The sequence below is a fragment of the Schistocerca serialis genome, chromosome 11 (assembly GCF_023864345.2).
Source record: "Schistocerca serialis cubense isolate TAMUIC-IGC-003099 chromosome 11, iqSchSeri2.2, whole genome shotgun sequence".
Lineage (NCBI taxonomy): Eukaryota > Metazoa > Arthropoda > Insecta > Orthoptera > Acrididae > Schistocerca > Schistocerca serialis.
Genome location: NC_064648.1, coordinates 78,902,499 through 78,916,572, shown reverse-complemented (window position 1 = coordinate 78,916,572; position 14,074 = coordinate 78,902,499). Strand labels below are relative to the sequence as shown.

General features: G+C 41.9%; 1 protein-coding gene across 2 annotated transcripts in view; it reads left to right on the top strand.

Annotated features, from left to right (window-relative positions):
• Positions 1-1,171: 1,171 nt before the first annotated feature.
• Positions 1,172-14,074, top strand: part of LOC126427063 (ankyrin-3-like) — a 92,102-nt gene continuing 79,199 nt past the window's right edge. The window contains exon 1 of one of the 2 annotated variants that reach the window (XM_050089241.1): positions 1,172-1,263. The gene's annotated coding sequence lies outside the window, so the exon portion shown is untranslated. Of the gene's footprint in view, positions 1,298-14,074 lie in introns of both variants that reach the window. The other variant, XM_050089242.1, reaches the window with a different exon arrangement.

Genomic DNA, 14,074 nt, shown 5'->3' with positions numbered 1-14,074 from the left:
AGAAAAGGCCAAGGACCGTTTGGAACAGCGAGAGATATGTAGCAGTCGAGATCTTCTCAATTTTGTAGCTCTACAAATCTGGTCATCAATTGTAGGGCGCATCGCTGGATCGAGACCACTGCCGTGGCTGGACGTAGTGCTGACGGCAAGTGCGGGGCGCCCCCTGAGGGCGAGTAATTGTGTGTCCGGGGTGCGTATCTCGCAGAAGGAGAGAGGAAGGCCACTGAAATGAACACCTCGTGGTGGGCAAGTACGTCGCTGTCGGGGAATGCAGTGGGCTGAGGCTGGGATCGAACAGCATCTGTGGTCCACGTGGCTTTCTGCTAGTCAGAGGTTCCAGCCACCCTGTTCCGCGATCGCTTATTGTGGTGTCACCGCCAGACACCACACTTGCTAGGTGGTAGCTTTAAATCGGCCGCGGTCCATTAGTACATGTCGGACCCGCGTGTCGCCACTGTCAGTGATCGCAGACCGAGCGCCACCACATGGCAGGTCTCGAGAGACTTACTAGCACTCGCCCCAGTTGTACGGACGAGTTCGCTAGCGATGCACACTGACGAAGCCTCGCTCATTTGCAGTGCAGATAGTTAGAATAGCCTTCAGCTAAGTCCATGGCTACGACCTAGCAAGGCGCCATTAGTCTTACATAGCTTGTATCTAAAGAGTCTCACTTGTATCGTCAAGAGCGATGTACCACAAGGACGGATTAAAGTTAAGTATTCCAGAATCTACGTACTTTTCTTTATAGCATTCATCACGTATCCTGTTTCAGACCTATCTCTAGTCTGCGTGAGTGTAACGCGTGCCTATCGGCTAATTCCGAGTGGCGTGGCTGTCTTGTTACGCCACAACACTTATCTCAGTCTCTGCAATTCGGGGCCTTGTGCGATGGTTGAAAGGAGGGACCGTATTTCGCGGTGAAACAGTTTAGAAATACCGAATGCATCACTTTGCATTACGGTGGCAGAATGGCCACTGGGCGACAGAATACGCGATATGAATTCACTTACAGCCTTTGCGTAAGAGCAAGAATTCTTAGTGTTTCGGCTAAAATCACATGGCAGAAATATTTAGAACGTCAGACCTATGCAAGGGTTATCGTTGTCGGTGCGGAGGGGGGAGGGGGAAGGAGTGGGGGAGGGAGGGGGTCTCGAGGAAAACTGCGGACAGAGTGGGTGGGAGGCGGCAGCCCAGTCCAGCACAGGAGGCGAGTCTCGCTGCCGACCACCACTGCACTGGCTGCCGCGGCGCCCGACGTGTCTGGTGAGTCTCCACGTACTCCTTCCATCAACGTACGGTAGGTATACACTGTGCGTCTAACTTCCCTCTATTTCACATTCTTGTGTTCTCAGTGTTATCCACGCTTAAAAGCGGCGGGTATGAAAGCGGGGTTAAACTAAAGGGAGACTGATATGTTTTTCTCTTTTCCCAACTATTTTCCTCTACCTTTAGCGCGACAGCTCTTATTATGAACTCCTGTATTGTCTCACGTCAGCTATGATCTTTAGTAAATACACCTTCTTACAGCACAGTGTAAATAATGGTGCTGCCAGCATTAGTTATTATTGTACGGAGTTGGATGGTTTTGATACAGGTTCCAGAACGAATGTTGCTTTTGATGTATACTTGTCGGACCTAAATGACAACTGAAGCAGGCGAGGCTTCCGCAATGAAATTTTCACTGCGTAAAAGAGTGTGACTAGTGTGAAACTACCTGGCAGAGCACTTTTCCGCGAAAGGCTTATGTCCCGAATTCGAGTCTCGGTCCGGCACACGGTTCTGATCTGCTAGGACGTTTCAGGCGACAGTTGCTGGAAGACTTCTACAGAGTGGTAATATACGTAACATCTATCTGCCAGCTGGAAGAAATTCAGATCCTCTGGGTTCATAAATGTTTTTACTAAACTAAGTAACAACATGGAGGAAAGTTGGATGTTGAATTTATGTTCAGGCTGATTCCAAAAGTTTACTCAGCAACGTTGTGCACAACAGTAGGTGTTCGAAACGACGACTAATTGGAACGCCTACAGCCTTATCTGTGCAAGTACGTGACATACACGATGCCACATATCCCAGTCACTAGATCGAATGTGGAGACCAATTTGCATGTCTCCTGTGCTCCCCTCATCGGACGCCTCTTAATGTTTTTTATGTCTTCTCATATCAGCAACGGCGTCTACATGACACGGTGTCTGTAAAAGTTCAGTTTCGTTAACACATGTTGCCGTAAAATTTACAGTCCATCACTCACGTTGGATGGTGTCACTTTATTTGAACTCACACTTTTGAGAACGTGTGTTTTGGTGCTGTCATTAAATAATCTGTGCAATACTTAATCAGTTTATTGCTTCCCATTCGCTCAAGCTCCAAGTCGGTACACACGTTTTACATCAAAGTCTGCACCATTGCTGTAGTTCAAAATCTCACTCTATTTCTCAGACCATATAATTGTTTTATTTCGTACACCTCCTCTCTTTGTGTGACGTATACTCGTGTTCTGTAACAACTATTGGTATCTTCTCGTACTTCCCTTGTCTTCATCCTTCTTCTTGATAATCTTATATCGTTTCCGTCGATACACAGCTGAAATTTTAGTTCTTGGACCTTTTCTCTTTCCTCCTCCGTGCCTTCGGACTTTTCTTCCCCGTCGATAGTTTCGAAACGAATAGTGTGATCTCCACCTACATTTTAGTACTTTAATGCGATAGTGCTACTGTGTTAATATGCTGGCTACTTAACCTCTGCCGGCCGAAGTGGCCGTGCGGTTAAAGGCGCTGCAGTCTGGAACCGCAAGACCGCTACGGTCGCAGGTTCGAATCCTGCCTCGGGCATGGATGTTTGTGATGTCCTTAGGTTAGTTAGGTTTAACTAGTTCTAAGTTCTAGGGGACTAATGACCTCAGCAGTTGAGTCCCATAGTGCTCAGAGCCATTTGAACTTAACCTCTTCCTTAGTCCCTGGGTGCTCAAATTACTTCCACTCCCTGCGTGCTATAGTTCTTTTCCCTCCGACTATTACTTTTCCTACTCATAAAACAAGACTTTCCTTCTGCCCACCTTTACACAGCCACATACCTGGTTCAGCTAACTCGCTTTCGTCTTCACAAAATTTGCACAGGTTAAAATTCTCGTATCGGACTAAAGTATTCTCGTTTACGCACAGAGCAATAGGAATCTTATACACACTGCGTTTAATTTAGTTTAAGATCAGTAACGCCTACTTGTGTTGGCAACAGGTAATTATTGCATGTCTGAAACCTCACTTTCAAGTCGCTAGAAGGCGATATAGTTTTATGAGGATTAACAACAAGAGTGTGCCCTTTACCGATATCTTTAAGGGACCTCGCGCGACATTTTCTCCCATTCCGAGGCAGTTTCATTCCTCCGACACCCTATGATTTCTGTTATGAAGGTCTGACTCCACCAGTGTAGAAATGATGCCGTTAATGCCACAGCTAATTGTCTGCTCTGTAGAGCTTTGTGGCTCACAGAGTGAAAGAATTTGACAACTTCGCAAAATATACAGCGGGATATTTAATTTTGCTTACCTCTGCAATCGTTCAGTTTCTGGGGTTCGGTTGTGTTTCCTCTATACACAACTCGTTGCGAAAGGCAAACAGTGCGGCTGGTAAGAAGTTTTGGTCAGTCACACAAATCAGTATTCTATCCGAACCACATTCTCATAGACTTTTGAAAGGAATTGAAGGACTCTAATAGGTCTGTAACTAATTTCGATTATCTGCATTTTTACAAATCTCTGTTTCCAAACGTCATTGAAGTCTGTCAGCAAGTACGGCCCCAGTCATTAAATAATTACAGACTTAATTATATTCCTATCAACTCAGGACCAGATTAAAATAGAAATAAATCTAATGCGCCTGTACTGGGCTTGTTGTCACTTTGAAGAAGTAACCAGAGTCGCTATGGCAGAGACTGACACGCTAATGGGTCGGACCCACACGGTAATCAGGTTATGAGGAAGCTATTTATTTTAGTAGGTACCTACTATGAAGATGTGGCACTGATAAACTGTTTTTCATAATTCCTTAGTTTCTCGTCGTAATAAATTATGCTTCGTTTCTCCACACATTCCCCATCCACAAAATTCGTAGGAATTACCTCTTAGCTCAGATACTAAGTACACACTTGGTTACAGCAGTTATAGCTGTATGGCGCTCTACTTAGCGACTACGATAGGTCGACCATTATCTGTAGAAGGTCAGAAAGGACTGAAAACTGTACTTCTGGTTGTAGATAAACTGAGGAAGGAATGAGGTAACAAGTCCGCATGAGCGCTTTACATTATGTCCAGAACACACGTGATCACACTCCCATGCATGTACTGACCAGGTATGTAAGCGTACTTTAGCATTTGTGTGTAGTTGTTGTAGTAATGGCGTTAGTAGCAGTAGTAGTTTTTTATTAGTAGATCACTATTTACAGGCATATCGGACACGTCCTGGTATTACAATCTAGCAACGATAAAATAAGATAATTCACATATAGAGACATTTGTAGGCTTATAGGTCTAGAATGGCAAGAGTGTGACAAATAGTTAGCCGCGGCCTTATAGTAGGAATAAACCTAGCATTTATCGGAGATAATTTACGTATACCACGAAAATCTAAATTAGGGTGGGAGAATGAAGAGCGGACCATCCACCCTCCCGAATACAAGGCCAGTCAGTTTAAGACAGTGCTACCTCATTCGGTTTATCCATTGCATACAGTACTTCAGGCGGCAGGGAACTCGGTTGGAGGGGTAAGCTACTACCTGAAACAATTTACAACACAATACGAATTCATCAAACACGCTCGATGTCTTGAAAAATTACAGAATTATCTGTGTTACATGATAACAAAATTTAAATGTAGTTATTACTCTGAGGTCATCTAGCAGGATTACTCATGCTTCACAGCAGAGGTTACTTCGAACTTTAGACCGAGAAAGGCATTTAGTTACATTCAAACAGAATGAAATAATTTGTCAAAAAATGAAGGAATCATTAAGTGAAATTAAATGTATATGAAAGGAAGGGGAAACTACAGCCGTAATTCTTCCCGAGGGCATGCAGCTTTACTGTATGCTTAAATGATGACGGCGTCCTCTTGGGTCAAATATGCCATAGGTAAAATAGTCCCCCATTCAGATCTCTGGGCGGAGACTACTCAGGAGGACAGCGTTATCAGGAGAAAGAAAACTCCCGTTCTACGGACCGAAGCGTGGAATGTCAGATCCCTTAATCGGGCAGGTAGTTTAGGAAATTTGAAAAGGGAAATGGATAGGTTAAAGTTAGATATAGTGGGAATTAGTGAGGTTCCGTGGCAGGAGGAACAAGACCTCTGGTCAGGTAACTACAGTGTTATCAACGCAAAATAAAATAGTGGTAATGCAGGAGTGGGTTTAATAACGAATAAAAAAAATTGGAGCTCTGGTAAGCTACTACCAACAGCATATTGAACGCATTATTGTGGCCACGATTAACACGAAGCCCACGCCTAGCTCAGTAGTATAAGTTTGTATGCTAACTAGATCCGCAGATGATGAAGAGATTGATGAAATGTATGAGGAGATAAAAGAAATTATTTAGACAGTGAAGGCAGACGAAAATTTAATAGTCATGGGTGACTGGAATTCGATAGTAGGAAAAGGAAGAGAAGGAAACGTAGTAGGTGAATATGGAATGGGGGTAAGGAATGAAAGAGGAAGCGATCTGGTAGAATTTTGCACAGAGCATAACTTAATCATAGCTAACACTTGGTTCAAGAATCATGAAAGAAGGGTGTATACATGGAAGAGGCCTGGAGATGCTGGGAGGTTTCAGATAGGTTATATAATGGTAAGACAGAGATTTAGGAACCAGGTTGTAAGACATTTCCATAGAGCAAATGTGGACTCTGAACACACTCTGTTGGTTATGAACTGTAGATAAAAACTGAAGAGACTGCAAAAAAGTGGGAATTTAAGGAGATGGGACCCGCATAATCCGACAGAACCAGAGGTTGCAGAGAGTTTCAGGGAAAGCATTAGGGAACGATTGAAGAGAATGGGGGAAAGAAATACAGTAGATGAAGAATGGGTAACTTTGCGAGATGAAACAGTAAAGGCAGCAGAGGGTCGAGTAGACAAAAAGACGAGCGCTAGTAGAAATCCTTGGGTAACAGAACAAATATTGAATTTAATTGATGAAAGGAGAAAATATAAAAATGCCGTAAATGAAGCATGCAAAAAGGAATATAATGTCTCAAGAATGAGATCGACAGGAAGTGCAAAATGGCTAAGCAGGGATAGCTAGAGGACAAATGTAAGGATGTAGAGACATATATCACTAGGGGTAAGATAGGTACTGCCTACAGGATAATTAAAGAGACCTTTGGAGGAAAGAGAACCACTTGTATGAATATCAAGAGCTCAGATGGAAACGCAGTTCGAAGCAAAGAAGGGAAAGCAGAAGGTTGGACGGAGTATGTAGAGGGTCTATACAAGGGCGATGTACTTGAGGACAAAATTCAGGAAATGGAAGAGCATGTAGATGAAGATGAAATGGGAGATATGATACTACGTGAAGAGTTTGACAGAGCACTGAAAGATCTATGTCGAAACAAGGCCCAGGGCGCAGACAAAATTAAATTACAAGTACTGATAGCCTTGGGAGAACCAGCCCCGACAAAATTCTACCATCTGGTGAGCACGATGTGCGACACTGGCGAAATACCCTCAGACTTCAAGAAGAATATAATAATTCCAATCCCAAAGAAAGCAGGTGTTAACAGATGTGAAAATTACCGAACTATCAGTTTAATAAGTCACGGCTGCAAAGTACTAACAAGAATTGTTTACAGACGAATGTAAAAACTAGTACAAGTCGACCTCGGAGAAGGTCAGTTTGGATTCCGTAGAAATGTTGCAACACGTGAGGCAATACTGACCCTACACTTATCTTAGAAGATAGATTAAGGAAAGGCAAATCTACGTTTCTAGCATTCGTAGACTTAGAGAATGCTTTTGACAGTGTTGATTGGAATATTCTCTTTCAAATACTGAAGGGGACAGGGGTAGAATAGCGAAAGGCTATTTACAATTGGTTCAGAAACCAGATGGCAGTTGTAAGACTTGAAGACCATGAAAGGGAAGCAGTGGTTGGGAAGGGAGTGATACAGGGTTGTAGCCTATCCCCAATGTTATTCAATCTGTATATTGAGCAAGGAATTTCCGTAATCTCCTTTGGAAACTTAGTGTGCAGTTTTATTCCTTTACTTAAAATTATGCTTATTTTTTCTTGCTAAAGTAAGTTCCGTCTTCGCCTTGTTCCACCTCTTCGGGCAGTAAAAGCGAATTTCACCTTTGATGTGTACAACTGGTTTGTAAATGTACACACACGGTGCACTTAAAACCCCAGCGTTTTGAACAGATCTCTGCAATCATCTCGAGTACTACGCTTGGTTTATGATGTTATGGCACTTTTATGCAGTTTGAAAAATGTGTTCGTATTTTGTACATTTGATTTCCAGAGGAGAATATTATAATCAAGAATTGAGCGTACATATGAACAGTATGTAAATAAAAGATGCTGGCTGTTATACACTGAAGAGTCGAAGAAACTGGTAACGTGCAGGGCTCCCTCGAGTGCGCAGAAGTGCCGCAACACGACGTGCCACAGTCTCGGCTAATGTCTGAAGTAGTGCTACAGGGGATAGACACCGTGAATCCTGCAAGGCTCTCCTTAAATCCGTAGGAGTACGAGAGTGTGGTGATCTCTTCTAAACACCACGTTGCAAGGCATCCCAGATATTCTCAATAATGTTCATATCTGGAATAGTCCTGCTGGAATAGGCCAACCCCGTAGGAATGCAGAACGGACATGAATCGGTGTAGGTGAGCAGACAGGATTCTTACGCACATGTCACCTGTTAGAGTCGGATGTAGACACATGAGGGGTCCAATATCACTCCAACTGCACATGCCCCACACTATTACAGAGCCTGCACGGGCTATAACAGTCCCCTGCTGAAATGTCGGGTCCATGGATTCATGTGCTTGTCTCCATAATCGTACTCGTCCGTCCTCTCGATACAATTTGAAACGAGACTCACCCAACCAGGCTACAAGTTTCCAGTCGTCAGTAACACAATTTCAGTATTGAGAGGCCCAGGCGAGACGAAAATCTTTGTGTTGTGCAGTCATCAAGGTTACACAAGCGAGCCTTCGGCTCCGAAAGGCCGTGTCAGTCACGTTTCTTGAATGGTTCGCTCACTGACATTTGTTGATGGCCCAGCATTGAAATCTGCAGAAATTTGGGGAATGGTTGCACTTCTGTCAAGATGAACGATTCTATTCAGTCATCATTGGTCCCATTCTTCCAGGATCTTGTTCCGGCCGCAGTGATGTAGCATATTTGATGTTTTACTGGTCTCACGGTATTCACAGTAGGCTCGTGAAATCGTCGTACTGGAAAATCCCGACTTCATCGCTGCCTCGGAGATGCTGTGTCCCATCCCTCGTGCGCCGACTGTAACTTCACGTTCAAACTCACTTGAATCTTGACGAAGTGCCATTGTAGCATTAGTAACCGATGTAAAAACTGCGTCAGACACTTGTTGTCTTATGTAGGCGTTGACGACCACAGCTCTGTATTCTGCCTGTTTAAGTATCTCTGTATTTGAATGCGCATGCCTATACCAGTTTCTTTGCTGCTTTAGTGTATAATGACGGCGGGTCTCTAAGGGAATAGCATGCTGAATACATCACTTAGCTGTTCAACTGAGATTCAGTATTCATCCCTAGAAGTTTTTCATTTGCTACATTGTCTATAGAGGTGCCACTACATTTAAATGAACAGGATTACTTTCCCTCTTCAAACTGAAATTCATGAAGTTTGTTCTCTTTATGTTCAGTGTCACATTATTGCTCATTTTACGATTGTAAAACTCCTTAAGGGTCTTGTTTGCTCCCTCTACAAGGAGATCCCTAGTTTTCTCAGAGATCAGCAAAGATATTATTTCTCCGTGACTCTCACTAGTGGGAGAGCCTTCGATGTATATCAGGAAGAATATTGTTCCTAAAATGCTACCCTCAGGCACTCTTGTATTAATATGTTCTGACTCTGATAAATGCTTTACTAAGACCTTAGACTTATTTGAGGTATGTGTTATCTGTGCCGGCCGGTGTGGCCGAGCGGTTCTAGGCGCTTCAGTCTGGAACCGCGTGACCGCTACGGTCGCAGGTTCGAATCCTGCCTCGGGCATGGCTGTGTGTGATGTCCTTAGGTTAGTTAGGTTTAAGTAGTTCTAAGTTCTAGGGGACTGATGACCTCAGATGTTAAGTCCCATAGTGCTCAGAGCCATTTGAACCATTTGTTATCTGTATAATTTTTACCCTGTGTGATAGGTATGGTCAGAACCAGCCACTAGCTACTGCTCTTATCACTAATGTTTCTACCTTATTTAGTAGAATGTTATGGTCAACAGTATCAAAAGCAATCGAATCATCTAAAAACTACGTGTGACACACTTATCTTTGCCAAGAGTATTAAGTTATGAATTACACTATGGCTCATTCTATACTCATACTACTTCGAGAATCAAACAATTATTCACTTAAAATGTTGTATTTAGTCCAGTAACTCAATAATCTGTCTTTCATAAATGTTCATATTTTCCAGAATGGTCATAACAGCGTAATGGGCCACTAATTTTCTATGCTGCCTGCTTACCTCTCTTTAGCAGGGGTGCAACTCCTGCCTGTTTTAAACATTCTGGAAATTTCCCTGATGTCAAGAATTCATGTCGTGTGTATTAAGGGAGCATGTATACTCTCTATGTAGCGTTTGAGTACACACATTGTTACTTCATCCAATCCTTTTGACCTTTCATATTTTAGTTTTGCATAGTCTTACTAGCTTCTTGCTCTGTTGTTGTAGCAACAAAAGTGTACTTATGACTTTTTGCCACAGTTAGCAACGTTTTGTAAATCTTTCGCCACGTGCGATAAAGATTTAATAAATCAGGCTCATTATCACTCTTTTTAATGTAACTGAGGCACAGAAGGATTCGGAAAGATTTCTACACAACTGCTGTTATCCATTTATTTTTGTGAAACATTTTTAGTGATTTGGGTGCTTTTCAAAAGGTCTTTTGAAAATTCAATTTAAATAATGTTGAGAATATAGACGATTTTACATTTACATTCGTTTCTCATTACAGTTCATCCCAGGTTTGGTTTGCTGGTTCTTTTGGAAAATCTTGTACTTTGATTTCTGATAAATATGTTTCATAAGTTTGCCGTTTAGGGAATTTTCCATACCCGATTTTACTGTTATTTGATAGAAACGCTGTGATAATCCAAGATCTTGTACAGCTATTTCACACTTTTCTCTGTCTATACTTTTGGCCACATGGTCAATCACTGATGCCTTTGTTGTAGTAGCCATTGTTGTACTATTGACCAACTGGGACATCCCTAAACTCTGAAGGATGTTTGTGGGGATGCTACTAGTTTCTTTTGTGATACTCGTCTTCATGTTTATGTCTTCACACAACAATATGTAGACTGTTCTACTTGAGATTTTAGACGGTACTTCTCTTAATTTATTGAGGAAAATGTCCACACTATCACCAAGAGATCGAGACAAACACATACATATTGATTAATTTCTTAGCGTTATGAGATCCTGTCCATTAAATAGCCGATGTAACAGAGTTTTTCTGTACTTATCGTGCTAAGGTCATGTCTTGCTTAGAATTCTGATCCTTTTCTGAAATAAATACATGACCATCCGCCATATGAAGTAGTCATACAATAAGAGTCTATCCTTTCATCCAACGAAAATACTGCGTGTTCTATATCTGTGACTCTACACAAATGCTCAGTGACAGGAAGTATTGTACAGCTGAACGATTACACTCAAGATATAATTTTTGTATTTTATTTTGTAGCTATTACATGTTTATTTCTTATTCAATCTACCCATCTAATCTTCTGCGTCCTCCTGTTGCACCACATTTCAAAATGTACCATTATCTCCTTGTCTGAACTATTCATCCTCCACGTCTCACTTCCAGTTACGGCTGCACTCGTAACAGATACCACTAACTGGCACTTGATATCAGATCGTAATAGATTCCTTCTTTTCAGTAATTCTTTTCGTGATGTTCCAGTCAGCATTTTATATACCATCTACATTGACAATCAACAATTATTTTCCTCTTCATACAAAAAAGTTTAGCAACTGCTTTTACTTACTCAATTCCTAGCCTAATTCTCTAGTCATCACTTCATATAATTTGACGACATTTCAGAACTATCGTTACACTTTTATTGATGCTCATTTTACACCCTATTTTCAAGACTGTATCCATTATGTTCAACTGATCTTTCAAATCATTTGATATTTATGACATAATTACAGTTTCATCAGATAACCTTAAATTTTACATTTCCTCTCCATTAGTTTTTTATTTTCTTTCTCAATTTTTCCTTGGTTTCTTCACAAGACACTCAATGTGCAGATTCAAGTACGTACGCTAAAGGCTTCAAAGCTACCGTTTCATGTCCTTATAACTGCAGTTCAATTTCTGTACAAGGTGTAGATAACGTTCCATTTCCTTTTTTTTTTCTTCTAATACAATTAGAAGTAATTCTGATACAATTAGACCCACCCCCTTCCCCCCCCCCCCCCCCACGAACCATGGACCTTGCCATTGGTGGGGAGGCTTGCGTGCCTCAGCGATACAGATAGCCGTACCGTAGGTGCAACCACAATGGAGGGGTATCTGTTGAGAGGCCAGACAAACGCGTGGTTCCATGAAGAGGGCCATTAGCCTTTTCAGTAGTTGCAGGGGCAACAGTCTGGATGATTGACTGATCTGGCCATGTAACACTAAAAGAAAAACAGCCTTGCTATGCTGGTACTTCGAACGGTTGAAAGCAAGGGGAAACTACAGCCGTAATTTTTCCCGAGGGCATGCAGCTTTACTGTATGGTTAATGATGATGGCGTCCTCTTGGGTAAAATATTTCGGAGGTGAAATAGTCCCCCATTCGCATCTCCGGGTGGGGCCTACTCCAGAGGACGTCATTATCAGGAGAATGAAAACTGGCGTTGTATGGATCGGAGCGTGGAATGTCCGATCCCTTAATCGGGCAGGTAAGTTAGAAACTTTAAAAAGGGAAATGGATAGGTTAAAGTTAGATATAGTGGGAATTAGTGAAGTTCGGTGGCAGGAGGAATAAGACTTTTGGTCAGGCGAATACAGGGTTATAAATACTAAGTCAAATAGGGGTAATGCAGGACTAGGTTTAATAATGATTAAAAATAGGAATGTGGGTAAGCTACTACAAACAGCGTTGTGAACGCATTATTGTGGCCAAGATAGACACGAAGCCCACGCCTACTACAGTAGTACAAGTTTGTATGCCAACTAGCTCTGCAGATGACGAAGAAATTGAAGAAACGTATGACAAATTAAAGAAATTATTCAGATAGTGAACGGAGACGAAAATTTAATAGTCATGGGTGACTGGAATTCGGTAGTAGGAAAAGGGAGAGAAGGAAACGTAGTAGGTGAATATGGATTCGGCTTAATAAATGAAAGACGATGCCGCCTGGTAGAATTTTGCACAGCGCACAACTTAATCATAGCTAACACTTGGTTCAAGAATCATAAAAGAAGATTGTATACATGGAAGAAGCCTGGAGATACTGGCAGATTTAAGATAGATTATATTAAGATAAAACAGAGATTTAGTAACCAGGTTTTAAATTGTAAGACATTTCCAGGGGCAGATGTGGACTCTGACCACGATCTATTGGTTATGAACTGTAGATTAAAACTGAAGAAACTGCAAAAAGGTGGGAATTTAAGGAGATGGGACCTGGATAAACTGAGACAACCAGAGGTTGCACAGAGTTTCAGGGAGAGCGTAAGGGAACAATTGACAGAAATGGGGGAAAGAAATACAGTAGAAGAAGAATGGTAGCTTTGAGGGATGAAGTAGTGAAGGCAGCAGAGGACCAAGTAGGTAAAAAGACGAGGGCTAGTAGAAATCCTTGGGTAACAGAACAAATATTGAATTTAATTGATGAAAAGAGAAAATATAAAAATGCAGTAAATGAAGCAGGCAAAAAGGAATACAAACGTCTCAAAAATGAGATCGACAGGAAGTGCTAAATGGCTAAGCAGATAAATGTATGGATGTAGAGGCTTATCTCACTAGGGGTAAGATAGATACTGCCTACAGGAAAATTAAAGAGACCTTTGGAGAAAAGAGAACCACTTGTATGAAAATTAAGAACTCGAATGGAAACCCAGTCGCAAGCAAAGAAGGGAAAGCAGAAAGGTGGAGGGAGTATATAGAGGGTCTATACAAGAGCGATGTACTTGAGGTCAATATTATGGAAATGAAAGAGGATGTAGACGAAGATGAAATGGGAGATATGATACTGCGTGAAGAGTTTGACAGAGCACTGAGAGACCTGAGTCGAAAGAAGGCCCCAGGAGCAGACAATATTCCATTAGAACTACTGACGTCCTTGGGAGAGCCAGTCCTGACAAAACTCTACCATCTGGTGAGCAAGAAGTATGAGACAGGTGAAATACCCTCAGACTTCAAGAAGAATATAATAATTCCAATCCCGAAGAAAGCAGGTGTTGACAGATGTAAAAATTACCGAACTGTCAGTTTAATAAGTGACGGCTGCAAAATACTAACGCGAATTCTTTACAGACGAATGGAGAAACTAGTAGAAACCGACCTAGGGGAAGATCAGTTTCGATTCTGTAGGAACATTGGAAGACGTGAGGCAATACTGACCTTACGACTTATCTTAGAAGCTAGATGAAGGAAAGGCAAATACGTTTATAGCATTTGTAGACTTAGAGAAAGCTTTTGACAATGTTGACTGGAATATTCTCTTTCAAATTCTGAGGGTGGCAGGGGTAAAATATAGGGAGCTAAAGGCTATTTACAGTTTGTATAGAAACCAAATGGCAGTTATAAGAGTTGAGGGGCATGAAAGGGAAGCAGTGGTTGGGAAGGGAGTGAGACAGGGTTGTAGCCTATCCCCGATGTTATTCAA